This window comes from Gossypium hirsutum, chromosome A06 (assembly GCF_007990345.1).
Source record: "Gossypium hirsutum isolate 1008001.06 chromosome A06, Gossypium_hirsutum_v2.1, whole genome shotgun sequence".
NCBI lineage: Eukaryota > Viridiplantae > Streptophyta > Magnoliopsida > Malvales > Malvaceae > Gossypium > Gossypium hirsutum.
Genome location: NC_053429.1, coordinates 30,487,229 through 30,503,914, shown reverse-complemented (window position 1 = coordinate 30,503,914; position 16,686 = coordinate 30,487,229).

Below are 16,686 nucleotides of genomic sequence, written 5' to 3'. Positions count from 1 at the left end.
AAGGAATTCTTGGAACTCAAGCAAGGCCGTATGACAGTATCTGAATACGAACATGAATTCGTGAGACTCAGTAGGTATGCCCGGGAGTGTGTAGCTGATGAGGTTGCTATGTGCAAAAGATTCGAAGAAGGATTGAATGAAGATTTAAAGCTACTAATGGGTATTTTGGAAATAAAAGAATTCGTAACACTAGTCGAACGAGCCTGCAAGGCGGAAGAACTTGGAAAGGAGAAGAAGAAGGCTGAATTGAAGCTAGAGACTATCGTAAAAGATCGACGGGTAAAGCTCCGTTCTCAGCTGTAAAGAAGTTCAAGGAGGACACTAATAAGTCGAGGACGACTGCGGGAATTTCCATCAGAGCAAAACCATCGACGGGCTCTCGAGCTACTTCGGTAGCTAGTGTGGGCAATAATCGTCAAGAGAACCTGAATGTCCCCAATGCGGAAGACGACACCTAGGTGAATGTTGGGGTAAGTCCACTAACAGGCCTGTTACGGATGCGGTTCGAAGGACCACTTCATTAGAGATTGCACGGAGCTTGATGAGAAGAATAAGATTCAAGGTGCAAGACCTAGTGGAGTGACAACTAGAGGTAGACCACCGAGAATTTGAGGTAGGGATGGTAGTCAGAGAGGGGCCCCTGATACGGCTGTTCGAGCCGAGAACGTACTCCTGCTAGAGCATATGCCATTCGCGCACGAGAGGAGGCATCCTCCCCCGACGTCATCACTGGTACCTTCACTCTCTTTGATACTAATGTGATTGCATTGATTGACCCTGGCTCTACTCATTCATATGTATGCGAAACCTTAGCATCCAGTAAGACTCTACCTGTTAGTCTACTGAGTTCGTAATTCGAGTGTCAAACCCTTTGGGTCAATGCGTACTTGTTGATAAAGTGTGTAAGAGATGCCCTCTAATAATCCGAGAATCCTGTTTTCCGGCCGATTTGATGCTTTTGCCGTTTGACAAATTTGATGTTATTCTTGGTTTGGATTGGTTGACCGCGCATGATACGGTTGTGAATTGTAAAAGCAAGACTATTGATTTGAGGTGCGCAAATAACGAGATAATCCGAGTTGAGTCTACGGACTTAAGGGGGTTGCCAGCTATAATATCAGCAATGTTGGCCCAGAAATATGTAAGAAAAGGGTCCGAAGCATACCTTGCGTATGTACTTGATGACAAAGAGTTAAAAAAGAAACCCGAATCTGTGCCGGTGGTTTGTGAATACCCGGATGTGTTTCCTGAAGAATTACCCGGTTTACCACCTGTTCGGGAGGTAGAGTTTGGTATTGAGCTTGTACCTGGGACTACCCCGATTTCGATAGCTCCGTATCGTATTGCACCAACCGAGTTAAAAGAGTTAAAATCTCAGTTGCAAGAATTAACGGATAGAGGTTTTGCTCGACCAAGTTTCTCACCTTGGGGTGCACCAGTATTGTTCGTGAAAAAGAAGGACGGAACCATGAGGTTGTGCATTGACTATTGTCAACTGAATAAAGTGACGATAAAGAACAAGTATCCGTTACCGCGTATTGATGATTTGTTTGATCAATTAAAGGGAGCATCAGTGTTTTCAAAGATAGATTTGAGATCGGGTTATTATCAGTTGCGGATTCGAGATTCGGACGTACCCAAAACTGCTTTTAGAACGAGGTACGGTCACTACGAGTTCTTAGTGATGCCGTTCGGGCTCACTAATGCCCCTGCGGTATTTATGGATTTGATGAATCGAATCTTCAAACCATATTTGGATCGGTTCGTAGTTGTGTTCATTGATGACATCTTGGTCTATTCAAGAGATGAGACCGAACATGCTGAACACCTGAGATTAGTGATGCAAATTTTGCGGGATAAGCAGTTATATGCGAAGTTCAGTAAGTGTGAGTTCTGGTTGAGAGAGGTTAGCTTCTTGGTCATGTGGTATCCGCAACGGGTATTCGAGTTGACCCGAGCAAAATTTCAGCCATACTTAACTGGAAGCCTCCAAGAAATATTACCGAAGTTCGGAGCTTCCTGGGGCTCGCCGGTTATTACCGACGATTTGTAAAAGGTTTCTCGATGATAGCCACACCAATGACGAAGCTACTTCAAAAGGATGTTAAGTTCGAATGGACGGAGGAATGTCAGAAAAGCTTCGATCAACTGAAAACTCATTTGACTGAAGCTCCAATTTTGGTGCAACCCGAATCAGGCAAAGAGTTTGTCATTTATAGTGACGCATCCCTACTCGGGTTGGGTTGCGTATTGATGCAAGAAGGTCGAGTTGTGGCCTATGTGTCGAGACAATTGAAGCCACACGAGAGAAATTATCCAACCCATGATCTCGAGCTAGCCGCCATCGTATTTGCTTTGAAAATATGGCGACATTATTTGTTTGGTGAAAAGTGCCATGTATTTTCGGATCACAAAAGTCTCAAATATTTGATGACTCAAAGAGACTTAAATCTGCGACAAAGACGTTGGCTTGAGTTGTTGAAAGATTACGAGCTTGTCATTGATTACCACCCGGGAAAGGCTAATGTGGTTGCGGACGCCTTAAGCCGGAAATCGCTGTTTGCTTTACGAGCGATGAATGTGCGCTTGTCTGTTCTACCCGACAATGTGTTAGTAGCTGAATTAAAGGCCAAACCATCATTGATTCATCAAATTCGTGAAGCTCAGAAAGTCGACGATGAATTGGTTGCAAAACGGGCTGAATGTATTCCGAATATGGAATCCGAATTTCAAATTGATGATGACGATTGTTTGAGGTTCAGAAGTCGGTTGTGTGTTCCAAGAAATTCAGAACTCATTTCGATGATTCTGAACGAAGCTCATTGTAGCCGAATGTCAATTCACCCGGGGAGTACGAAAATGTACAATGATTTGAAACGTCGGTTTTGGTGGCATGGTATGAAACGGGACATCTCCGACTTTGTTTCGAGATGTTTAATATGTCAACAAGTGAAAGCAGAACATCAAGTGCCTTCAGGATTACTTCAGCCGATCATGATACCCGAGTGGAAATGGGATCGAGTCACAATGGACTTTGTGTCCGGACTGCCATTGTCAGCAAGTAAGAAGGATGCGATTTGGGTTGTTGTTGATAGACTGACTAAGTCGGCTCACTTTATCCCCGTGCGTACGGATTTTTCATTGGATAAACTAGCCGAATTGTATGTTTCTCAGATTGTGAGATTACATGGAGTACCTATTTCTATCGTGTCGGATAGAGATCCGAGATTCACCTCGCGATTTTGGAAGAAATTGCAAGAAGCTTTGGGTACCAAGCTGCATTTTAGCACCACTTTTCATCCACAAACCGATGGTCAATCCGAGCGGATAATTCAGATACTTGAGGATATGTTGAGATGTTGCATCCTCGAGTTTAATGGTTCATGGGAACGGTATTTACCTTTGATTGAATTCGCTTACAACAATAGTTCTCAATCAAGTATTAAGATGGCACCTTACGAGGCTTTGTACGGTCGTAAATGCCGTACCCCAATATTTTGGATTGAACTTAGTGAAAGTAAGATCCTTGGGGTTGATTTGATTAAGGATGCCGAACAGAAAGTTCGAGTAATTCGCGAAAGTTTGAAAACCGCTTCGGATCGTCAAAAGTCGTATGCGGATTTGAAAAGAAAAGACATTGAATATCAGGTTGGAGACAAAGTATTTCTGAAAGTTTCACCCTGGAAGAAGGTGCTTAGATTTGGTCGTAAGGGCAAATTGAGTCCGAGGTTCATCGGTCCGTACGAAGTATCTGAACGAGTTGGACCCGTTGCATACCGATTAATTTTGCCCCCTGAGCTCGAAAAGATTCACAACGTTTTTCATGTCTCGATGCTTCGACGATATAGGTCCGATCCATCGCACGTAATTCCTCCATCGGAGATCGAGATTCAATCTAATTTAAGTTACGAAGAAGAACCAGTTCGTATTTTAGCACATGAAGTAAAAGAACTACGAAACAGGAAAATCTCATTAGTGAAAGTACTGTGGCATAAACACGGAATTGAAGAAGCCACTTGGGAACTTGAGGACTCTATGAAGGATCGATATCCAAAATTATTTACCGGTAAGATTTTCGGGGACGAAAATTTCTTATGTGGGGGAGAGTTGTGACAACCCAAATTAGACCCTGGTCGGAATGTGGTTTCGAGACCACATTACCGAGCCAAAAATTTATTTTTGTGTTTTAATTGCATAAATTTTTGTGTGACAGTGAATATATGAGAAATTAAATGCTTAATATTAGCTTTAGGATTGTGAATTAATTCAAAAAGGACCTAGTTGAAGAAGTTAGAAAAGATGATAGATGAATTATAAGGAGTAATTAATAATAGGGTAAGGAAGCATGGCTTTGCATGTCCAATTGCCCATAAAATACATGGTGGCCGGCCAAGGAGTGATGATGCTCCACTCATTCTAATTTAATATGTTTCTTTTGGTTAACAAATGATGGGGATAATAATAGGAAAGTGAACAAAAAAAAATGGGTGTCATATTTGCCATCTCCTAGCCGAAAAACCAAGAAAAAGAAGGGGAGAAAAACTTGGAAAAAGTTCGGCCATTGCTTGTATCTAGGAGGAGTGTTTGATGTTGTGGCATGAAAATGAGGGAGTTTGAATGCTTAATAAGGAGGGAAGAAGGAGTGTTCATGTTTCTTTCTTTTGCAATTGTCGTAACTAGAGGAAGAAGAGGAAGCAAGATTCGGCCAAGGTGGTCCTTTAGATCAAGGTATGCTCAATGATATTTTTGGAAGTTTACACAACCTTTGGGTGATGAGTCTAAATTCTATCTATCCCATGGTTGGATTTGGGGTTGTTGGAGAGTTAGGATTCGGCTAAGGAGCTTAAAAAAATTTTAGTTGATACCTTGATGCTATTAGCATGCTAGTTATATGGATGTGTTAAGTTGCTTGTTATGTTAGCATGAAAGTTGAAATTGTTAAGCTATTTTGTTTGAGGTGCCGAATTTAGGACTAGGAAGAGAATGAGTATTCGGCACATAGTGGAAAGGTGGGTGTTGCCGATTGCTAGATTTAGACTATGGGAGTGGCTATAATGGGCATTAAGATGTGGAACTTAAGAAATGTAATTATATGTGGATTTACATGATGTTACAAATAGATGTGAAAATATGCTAGATTAGGAAAATTCGATTAAGTGTTCATGAGATGAAATTAGGTGTTTAAATGATGTTATAGTTGACATTGTACATGTATACATACATTCGGCCATCTAATTGAGTATGAAGGTGGTGTTAAATCTAATTGTGATGCCCATTCCGAAGTATATATATATACATATATATGTATATATATACACAAGTATGCCCATTCGGGATGTTACCTTTAATTATGTGTATAATCGACTAAATGGGTAATTAGTGAGGATGGTTGCCGAATATACAAACATACATATGCATGTGTAATTGAATTATGAATGTTTAGCAAGATGGCTAAACTAGTTGATTTATTGATTAAGCTCAAGGAGTTAAAGGAGGAGAATCAAGCAAAGGCAAAGAAAAGATCATCGAGTAGCCGAATTGGAACCGTCTTACCCAACACCAAGTAAGTCATTAAGCATATAGTTGGTATTAATTCAAATGGTCATAACGTTTATGTAATGATGCTGAATGGAATGAATAAATATATATATGCATGTACGTATGTGATGATGAAAGTGTTGAATGAAAAGAAAAGAGGTGAGATGTATTGAGTTGTTGATCTCGGCACTAAATGTGCGGGTATAAACATTTATGACCATGAGATTGGCGCTAAGTGTGCGGGTTTAAATTGTGCAGCACTAAGTGTGCGAATTGACTATGTAGCACTAAGTGTGCGAGTTTGACTATGTAGCACTAAGTGTGCGAGCTTGATTATGTAGCACTAAGTGTGCGAGTTTGATTATATAGCACTAAGTGTGCGAGTTGATTATATAGCACTGAGTGTGCGGACTTATTATATATTTTTGAAACATTATGGACACTAAGTGTGCGACGTTATTGAGTCGATCACGGACAGCGGATCGGGTAAGTACCTTGAGTTCATGGCTAATAGGTGCTATGTCTATATTTGGAGTTGAGCTTGGTAAGTTTGAACCTATGTGACAAATATACTTGAAGTCACGTACATAAGATTTATCGTGGAATAGGTGAAAGGCCGTTTAGTTGTATGATTGTAACGAAAATAAAATGATGTATGAAAATGCCTCAAATATCCTATTGATGAGTATACGGAATGTGAATGCATGATTTGGTATGAGATTGAACCGATAGGTCTGAGGAACCATGGCATGGTTCGGTATGGATGGAGTAACTAGCCTCGTTCCATTTTATTTCCTGTTGTGATAATGTTATTAATGGATGGTAGTGCATTGCTTATGACTTACTGAGTTATAAACTCACTCGGTGTTTCCTTGTCACCTATTCTAGGTTTCTTGGACTCGTCTCTTTTTGCGTGGTCGGGCCGTCATCGAAGTCATCACACCGGATAGCAAGTTTTGGTACTTTCTTCTTAGTTGGCTTAGGAGAACATTTCGGCATGTATAGGCTATTATGTTGTGTTTGAACTTTGGTATGTAATCTTTTAGCCATGCGAAAATGGCATAAATGTTCGGTTGGGTTTGGATTCATAACGTTAGGTCGCAAATCTTGATAATTCGACCTTTTTATGCCATACGTCATGGTTGATTATTTTGGTGTTAAAATTCATGATATGGCAATAGTGTAGTAGGGGGAAGTTTGACAATGATTAGCCTTTGGCATGGCTAGTCATGATCATAATTGGTGATATGTATGATGAATTACTAGTTAGATCAAGGAGAAATCACGAAATAGGCATAGTTGCTTTCGTAACAGATGCTGGCAGCAGCAGTGACGTGAGATCGAAAAATCACTAAAAATAGTAGGAGTGGAATTAATTGATGAATAAATTATGTATTTGAAGCTCGATGAGTCTATTTTCATATAGAAGTAACGAAAAGATCATATGGACAGTATGTTAAGAGATATTCAGGTTCTCGTGAGACAGGGCTAGAACGGTTTCTGGATTCCCTGTTCCGACTTTGGAGATTTATTATAAATTAACCAGAGATAATTAGGAGTCATGCCATATATGTACAGATTCCTCTCTGAGTCTAGTTTCTATAGAAACAAACGACATCAGTATTGAAGCTCTGTGCAGGGAGATATCCAATTCGTAATGCGCAAGGGTCAGTGTAGTCGATCCCTGTAACATGGGAGACTTTGACTAATAAACTGTACTAATTGGCCCGACCAAAAATTCTAGAAAAAATTATGGAGATGGGCATATGAGTCTAGTTTCAAGGAAAAATCACGAAACTGATTTGAAGTCTGTTAACACCTCGTGTTCGACTAGTACGCAGATCGGCAGCTTGTCTGGGAAATGTCGAATGAGTGGTTTGAAGTCTGTTAACACCTCGTGTTCGACTCCGGCGACGGTATCGGGTTCGGGGTGTTACAAGAAGCCACAGAGCGGATTATGGATGATCTGGACTACTCTGTGGAAGAGAAGCTGAAGCGAGCCATATCGTTACTCAAGGATGAGGCTTATCAGTGGTGGCTCACGGTGAGAGATGGAACTCCTGCTGACAATGTGCTTGGGAGTTGTTTAAGACAGCCTTTAAAGGAAAGTATGTTGGGGCTAGTTACGTGGACACTCGCCGGAAAGAATTTTTGAACCTGGTCCAAGGGAGTAAGTTAGTGGCTGAGTATGAGTCTGAGTTTCTGAGACTGAGTCTGTATGCTTCTGGGATTGTCACTACAGAGTATGAGCGTAGCATACGCTTCGAGGATGGTCTGAGAGATGAACTTAGGGTGCTGATTGCGCCGCAGAGGGAGCGTAACTTCAGTGCTTTAGTGGAGAAAGCTAAGATAGCTGAGGAAGTGAAGCATACAGAAAGACAGAATCGTGAGAAAGATCGAAACTGTTTTAAGAGAGATTCAAGAATTTCAGGTGGTATGAACAGGAATGTTAAGAGAGCAAGGGTAATGGAGCCAGATCGAGCAGTACCGATGAATGCTGTTAGACCGCAGGGTTGTAGGAATTGTGGGAAGATGCATATGGGCGAGTGTCGGAAATGTTCTGGTGCTTGTTTTCGATGCGGATCTATGGAGGATAGGGTTAAGAATTGTCTCGAGGAACAAGATCAGGTTCAAGTTTTTGAGCAGAGGGTCACTCAACCAGTGAGGGGTGGACCATAGTTTCCGAGAAGACGTGGGCAAGGCAGTGGTGGTAATGGAAACGGTCAAGAAAGAGGAGCGTCTGGCAGGGGTGCTAGATTTGCTAAGGCTCGTCAGCCAACATTGGTGTATGCAGTTCATCACTGAGAAGAGGGTGATGCACCTAACGTCATAACTGGTACGTTTCTGATTTCCAGTCTGCCATACACTACGTTGATAGATGTTGGATCTACCCATTCATATGTTGCATGTGCTATATTTGGGTCGCTGGGTGTGCATTCTGAGGAGACCGTGAGTGGGGTATTTGTACTAAGTCCTTTGGGTCACTCGGTTAGGGTAGATAAACTGTATAGAGATGTGCCTATAGAAACTCAAGGAAAAGTTTTCTCTGGAGATTTGATGGAGCTACCTTTCGGAGAATTCGATCTCATTTTGGGAATGGATTGGCTTGTTAAGCATAGGGCTATTCTGGATTGTACTGCTAAGCGAATAATGTTAAAGACCACAAAGGATGAGGAGGTTTTGGTGATAGGCGAGCGTAGGGATTATCTGTCTAATGTGGTGTCGGCATTGAGAGCCGAGAAGTGGATTCGAAAGGGGTGTGAGGCTTATTTGGCATTTGTAAGCCAATCAGAAACTGAGGATCTGGCAGTGGATAAAGTTAGAACCGTCAAGGATTTTCAAGATGTTTTTCCAGAGGAGCTTCTGGGTTCGTCCCCAAAACGAGAGGTTGAGTTTGGAATCGACTTGTTGCCTGGAACGGCACCGGTGTCCATTACACCTTATAGGATGGCACTGAAAGAGTTGGTGGAGCTGAAAGCCCAAATTCAAGAGTTATTGGATAGAGGCTTCATTAGACCAAGTGTGTCTCCGTGCAGAGCACCAGTGATGTTCATAAAGAAGAAAGATGGGTCAATGCGGATGTGCATCGATTATCGGTAGTTGAGCAAACTGATGATTAAGAACAAGTACCCACTGCCGAGAATCGATGATTTATTCGACCAACTTAGAGGAGTTTCAGTATTTTCCAAAGATTGACCTTCGATCTGGGTATCATCAGTTGAGGGTTAAGAAGGTGGATATTCACAAGACGGTATTCAGAACTTGTTATGGTCATTATGAGTTCTTGGTTATGCCATTTGGGTTGACGAACGCACCTGCGGCATTTATGGATCTGATGAATTGAGTGTTCCAGCCATACTTGGATCGATTCATGGTCATCTTTATCGACGATATTCTGGTTTATTTTGAAACTGAGGAGAAGCACGATGAGCATCTTCGTATTGTGCTGCAAGTGCTGAGGGAGAAGGAGCTTTATACGAAATTCAGTAAGTGTGATTTCTGGTTGAGAGAGGTAACTTTCTTGGGGCACGTTGTCTCTGCTGAAGGGATCAAGGTAGACCCTCGAAAGATTGAAGCAACTCTGGAATGGAAGCCACCGAGGTCAGTGTCAAAAATTTAAAGTTTTCTAGGTTTAGCTGGGTACTATAGAAGGTTTGTAGAAGGATTTTCTGTGATGGCAGCGCCTTTGACAAAGCTTATAAGGAAGGGAGTACCATTTTTTTGGACTGAGAAACAACAGGAATCTTTTGAGAAGCTGAAGAAAGTTCTGACCGAGGCACCTGTACTGATTCAGCCGGAGTCTGGAAAAGATTTTACCATATGCAGTGATGCATCACATGTAGGGTTGGGCTGTATGCTGATGCAAGAGGGTAAAGTGGTTGCTTATGCATCACGACAGCTTAAACCACATGAAGTTAACTATCCTACTCATGATCTGGAGTTGGCAGCGGTAATCTTTGCGCTTAAGATTTAGAGACAGTACCTGTACGGAGAAAGGTGTATTATATACACAGATCATAAGATTGTTAAGTACTTGCTGACTCAGAAGGAGCTGAACCTTAGGCAGCAGAGATGGATAGAGTTGCTTAAGGATTATGACTGGGCGATTGAGTATCACCCAGGCAAAGCTAATATGGTGGCTGATGCCCTAAGTCATAGAATGTATCTTATCTGAGAGCCATGTTTGCTCGTTTGAGTCTGTATGACGACGATAGTCTGTTAGCAGAACTACAAGTTAGGCCAACCTGGGTGGATGAGATTAAGGAAAAATAGTCGAAGGATAAGTCCCTGGTTTCTCGATTCTGGTAGGTTAAGAATGGGGATACTTCTGAGTTTGGATTGAACAGTGAGGGAGTTCTGTGTTACCGAGGTAGAGTTTGTATTCCGAAGGACTCTGACTTGAGGCAAGCAATTCTGAAAGAAGCTCATGGAGGTCTGTGTGCTATGCATCCTGGAGGGAGTAAAATGTATCACGACTTAAAGGAGTTGTATTGGTGGCATGGATTGAAGCAAGAGGTAACGGAAGTTGTGGGAAGATGCCTGACTTGTCAGCAAGTGAAAGCTGAACATCAATTACCTTCTGGACTTTTTCAGCCAGTTAAAGTACCACTTTGGAAGTGGGAGAGAGTAACCATGGATTTTGTGAGTGGGTTACCCTTGACACCATCGAAGAAGGACTCGATTTGGGTAATTGTGGATAGGTTGACCAAATCTACTCATTTCATACCTGTCCGCACTGATTATTCACTTCAGAAGTTAGCCAAATTGTATGTGGCGAAAATAGTGCGACTTCACAGAGTGCCAGTGTCGATTATTTCTGATCGAGATCCTAGATTCACGTCTCAATTTTGGAAAAAGTTGCATGAGGCGTTGGGTACGCGGTTGAACTTTAGAACAGCCTTTCATCCTCAGACTGATGGTCAGTCGGAAAGGGTTATTCAGATTCTGGAAGACATGTTGAGGGGATGCATTATCGACTTTCGAGGCAGTTGGGAGGATTACTTACCGTTGGCAGAGTTTGCATACAGCAACAGTTATAAGGCAAGTATTCGAATGGCTCCTTATGAGGCACTGTATGGGCGAAGATGTCGTACACCTAGTTGTTGGACCGAGTTGGGTGAACGACAGGTTCTTGGACCTGAGTTGGTGAGAGATACTGAGGATAAGGTCAAGTTGATTAGAGACCGATTGAAGGAAGCATCTGATAGACAGAAGTCATATGCAGATTTGAAGCGTAAGGAAATTGAGTACTCAGTGGGTTATATGGTCTTCTTGAAGGTTTCACCTTGGAAGAAAATATTAAGGTTTGGGTGGAAAGGCAAGTTAAGTCCGCGGTTCATTGGGGCTTATCGGATTCTTAAGCGAGTGGGTCCAGTGGCTTATCAGTTGGAGCTACCTCCAGAGTTGGATAGGATTCATGATGTCTTTCACGTCTCCATGTTAAGGCGGTATCGTTCTGACCCTACTCATGTTGTGGCAGTTGCAGAGATCGAGGTCCAAACAGACTTGACTTTTGAGGAAGAACCTGTGTAGATTTTGGATCGAGATGTTAAGATTTTGAGGAGGAAATCAGTTCTGCTAGTAAAGGTTCTGTGGCGTAATCATGGCAGAGAGGAAGCTACTTGGGAGCCAGAAGTGGCGATGCGTCAACAATATCCTCATCTGTTTGATTCAGGTAAAATTTTAAGGACAAAATTTATTTCAGAAGGGTAGAGTTGTAATGCCCCAATTTTCGGGTTTTCTGTGTTTCTGTGATTTTTAAAATTTGTGTGTGTTATGGTTGGTTAAAATATATATTTTAGTAGGTTAGTGGGCCTTTGGAAGGCCCAAACTTAAGTTAAATCCGTAGTAGTCTTTGGAATTTTAATTTTATGAACAAGTGATGCAATTGGTGTTTGGGCTTTTAAGAGTAAAGGGGTAAAAGATGACACAAAAAGGAGTGTGGTGTAGTGGCAAGGTGGCGCCACTTAAGGGACAAGGAAGTGACGCCATAAAGGAAGCAAGGGGTCCAAGGTTCAAGTCTTGGCTCTTGCAATAGATTTTGGTTTTTCTTTTCAATAAATCTGGAAGCAAATAGGTGCGCTTTAAAGTTTAATGTGTTGGATTTATGACACAAATGAGTTGATGGCCTAGTAGTGGTGGCGTGAGTTGGCATGTGAGAGGACTCTGGTTCAAATCCCTTGGCATGCAAAGGTTGATTATTTTGCTATGTTGGGACGGCAAGAGTTGGTGTTGGTTTTAAACTCTGGTGATGGAGGGATCCCACATCGGGAAGCTAACATAAGAGTAGATGGAGAGCTGGCTATAGAGCAAACCATGAGGAGAGTAGGCACACCCTTCTTGGCTGATCCCTTTCGCTTTGTGACGTGTTCGTTTGGGTTGGGCGTCAGCTAAGAGTGCTTGGAGCGCGGATTAACTACAATCTCTTAACAGGTGTGTATTCCTCATTACTCTAGCAGTAGGACGGCTATTTCGGGCCGCGATTGGCTGAAATGGGCCATGTGGTCCCAATGGGTCCGTAGGCCTAAGTGGATAAGTTGTAGAATTACCAAAATACCCCTGTAAGGTAGAATTATCGAAATACCCCTATAGGGTAGAATTATTGAAATACCCCTGCAGGGTAGAATTACCGAAATACCCTTGTAGGATAGAATTACCGAAATACCCCTGTAGGGTAGAATTACTGAGATACCCTTGTGGGGTAAAATTACCATTTTGCCCCTAGGGTGTTAAATGACTATTTTGCTCCTCATGCGTAAATGACTAGTGTGATGATTGGGTTAGTTGACGTGGATTTATGTTAGTTATTGTTAATTCGTAAGACTAATGTGTTAGTGATCGATTATAGGATTATCGCGTGGGAGATATCGTCATCAATCGTCATCAACCAGGTGTGTAAACGACACCCTCCCTTAGACTGAATCGGTAAAAGCCGAAATACCGAAACGTTGGTATTTTGTGAACTCGCGAGCGTGCGAGCACTCGTGAGACAGTTGTTAATGAATATGGTGCATTTGGATGATTAGAGTGCAGAGTGTGCATTTTCGTGCACAATGGTATTTTTGGGCTTAATGGGCCGAAAACGGGCCAATGGGCCAACAGGCCCACTTTGGTAAAAAAACGAGGTAAGTACTTTTGATTACTTGGTAAACGTTAGAATGAGCATGAAACCTTAGCAATAGGTAATAATTATTGAAATACCCTTATGCACGCAAAATTATGATTTTACCCCTAGGGTTATTTTTTTCTGAAAAGCATGAAGTTCTGTTTCTATATACATATGCCATGACATATTATTACTATTGCATGGGACATGGGTTTATATTGATGGAGGAAGCATTCTGGTAACCTCGCTGCAATCTGGTGACCTCGCCACATATATCTATTATGGTGACTTCGTCACAATATCTGGCAACCTCGCTGCAATCTGGTGGCTTCGCCACATATATATATCTGTTCTGGTGGCCTAGCCACAATATCTGTATCTGGTGACTTCGTCACAATATCTGGCAACTTCGCTATAATTTCTGTGGTGTGTAGCGGTTGGGTGGGTCGAGTAGTCTCCCCACATGGTGTAAGGCTGGTACGGGGGTGTTATGGATGGATCTGGGTTGGGATTTCTGCATTCATGATATCTTTGTTCTGTATCTGCTATGGGCCTATGGGTTTCATTCTGATTTCTATATCTGCTATGGGCCTATGGGCCCAGATAAGTCTGACTCTGAGGTTTGATCTGTTTTGGGCTATGGTTGGGTTATTTACACACTGAGTTTACCGAACTCACCCTTTATTTTCATCTCTGCAGGAAATCCCCAACCATAGTGGGCTTGGAGCTGTGAGGGATTCGGAGTGGCCACATCATCTGCAAAGTTGGTTTTTCTAAGTTAGTTTATTTTTATTATTTTATATTCTGATTTAATTTTGGGTTTTAGGTTGTACTAAGGCCGCTATTTAAATTTATTTTTTCGCTATGGTTTTATTTTCTGATTATATTTATACTATGTCGAAACTACTAGTGTTAGGCTGCGCGGGTTTTCAAAATTAATGAACGTTTTCCAAGACTCAACAAATGGATAGCCGAAAGATTGATAAACCAGCTTTTCATTCAACCACTGTTTTTACAAAGACCACCCCAATCACTTAAACCAACGAATGCATACTAAGATGTAAATCCTTGTGACACGTCAGATCTGGAAATAACGTCTGGGCCGGGTTTGGGGTGTTACAACCTAGGAGGAACTTTTTTAGATACTTTGTGTGAGACCTATCGGCGCGGGCCGATGTATTGGTTGGACTAATATAGAGCAGATCCAACTCGCTGACATAGTCTGGGCTCTCCTGACTACTGACCCATGGGGACTCTTCTTCGAGATCGTCGAGCCGACATATCTCGAGCTCATATTAGAACTTTGTTCGACCTTCCACCTTCAAATCGATATGACAGAGTTCGATGATCCCGAAACGGTCCAATTCTGTCTCGGTGATTTAGTTCGCCAGTTGAGCGTGCCTGAGTTCGGTGTCGCATTAGGACTATATACGAAGGAGTTCATGGACGACGATGACTTCGATAGTCTCCATCGCCACATTAACTATTCTCTTTCAAATTGCTGGAAGGCCTTAGTCCCTACTTCGAACACTTATGACCCTAGCCGCTCCAAGGCATCAACTCTCGCCCCATCCTAGCCTACACCCTAACAGGACGGCGAAAGAGTACCAGCGTCGTCAACACTAACGACGCCTATTTTTTATGGAGCATGGTGCATGGGCACGTATTCAACCTCACAAATCCATTCGAATACAATATTCCATTAGATCACTTTATTTTGTACTTTATTAGTATATTGCTTTTGCTATTTTGTAGTTATTATTAAGAGGTTAAATTGTATGAGAGCATAGAGAACACTTTATTGTCATTGATGAACTTATTCTATGAAGGCATTTGAAGAGTACATTAACTGTGTTTATAGCCTAAACTCTCATAGAAGAATTTAGAGGTTAGTGTTTTAGTCTTTAGGTACAAAAGTGAGGTCTTTATACTTGGAGAGTGATAGGGCTTGATTCATTTGTTTCATTATGGATTGAAGATGATAGAATTACTCATTGAGATAGGCTTTGCAAAAGTAGGGAAACCAAACTGCATAAACAAACCTATGTTCTATTTGTTTACTGGTCATCATAATGGCAACCAAAGTGACCATTAGAGTCAGTCTGATATGACTCTCAAGGCGCAATTTCAAGCCCATGTATGTGATCAACTGACACTAGCTCAAGGCCCAACAACAAGGTCAAAGATCAAGAAAATCAAACCAAGATTCGATCACTTTTAGTATGCGAGGATGAATCTTTTCGAGTAAACAAGGAATGATACATGCATGGAATGGGTGAAATGTATTAAAGTAGATTCAACCAAGCTGTCAATTTTCAAGCTAAAAATATTAGTCAACTTGTGACAAATATTTGGATGGGATCCAAACATTTTTGGAATAATATATCTTCATAGCATTTGAATATCTATCTCTTAGCTCTAAAATGCACTTTGAATCACTTGATTTCATGTTTGGTAACTCAAGTTCTGAATGTTTTAGTAAGGGCTGCCTGAGTAGAATTTCTATAGGTGATTATTACGGAAATTATATAGTTTGGGCTTTTAATTTGAGTTTAAATCATATTTGGTTTGGGTTTTAAGCTTATTCTTTATTATCTATCAGCATAATATTGTATTTAAGAGCGCTTATTATTTTATTTTTTTATTCTAATTTTTTTATAATTATTAAGTATTTTAAGTTATTTAGGAGTTTTATATCAGCAAAAACTACTCGTTTAGGTTAATTAAAGTTCTAGTATACTTAACAATTTTATTTAGATTTATTTAGCTAGCCTATATAAAGGCCTTTACATTATACATAGACCAATTAATTCATTTTAATAAATTTTCTTTGACTTTTTCTTTTCAAGAATTTTTCTTTAGTTTTCTTTTAAAAGAGTTTGAACAATGGTTTCAGATTGTATGGATCATCTTCAAACTTTTTCTTGTCAAGTTTTCTTTCTTGGAGGGGAAATTAGAGCCACCTAAAAGGGGTTGTGGATTTTTCTTGTTTCCAAGGCTTCATAAGAATTCTACACGCCATTTTCCATCTTTTTCATCTATCATCAATATTTTCTTCATTATTATTCTAATATTGATTTATTGTTCTATTTTATTTGTCTTAGTTATTTATTTTAATTGCTTTCATTAATTTTTTTTATCTAACTTGGATTCGTTTGCATTTCAGGTTGTGTCAAAATTGAAGTTTTTTCCAAACGCCTAGAGCCCTAAGTCAAATCCGCGACTTGGACAAACTTAAGATCCTATTTCGACTCATTGACACTAAGCAATTAGCTACAGCTAAAATGTAACACCCCAAACCCTACCTGAACGTTATGGCTAGATCAGGCGACATCACATGGTAATGTGTTTGAAAACCGTAACTTTGCCTAAAACAATTTCTGTTTAGGAACTTTTCATTATTACTTATTAATTCTAAAATCGTATTATTTAATCAGTCAAAAATTTTCAAAACATGTATCCAATGCAGAAGCTTTTAAAATGGTTTGCGTGTTGGTGAGTATTTTGTTAAAATGTTTGTTTCCCTTTGAAAACCCGAGTTT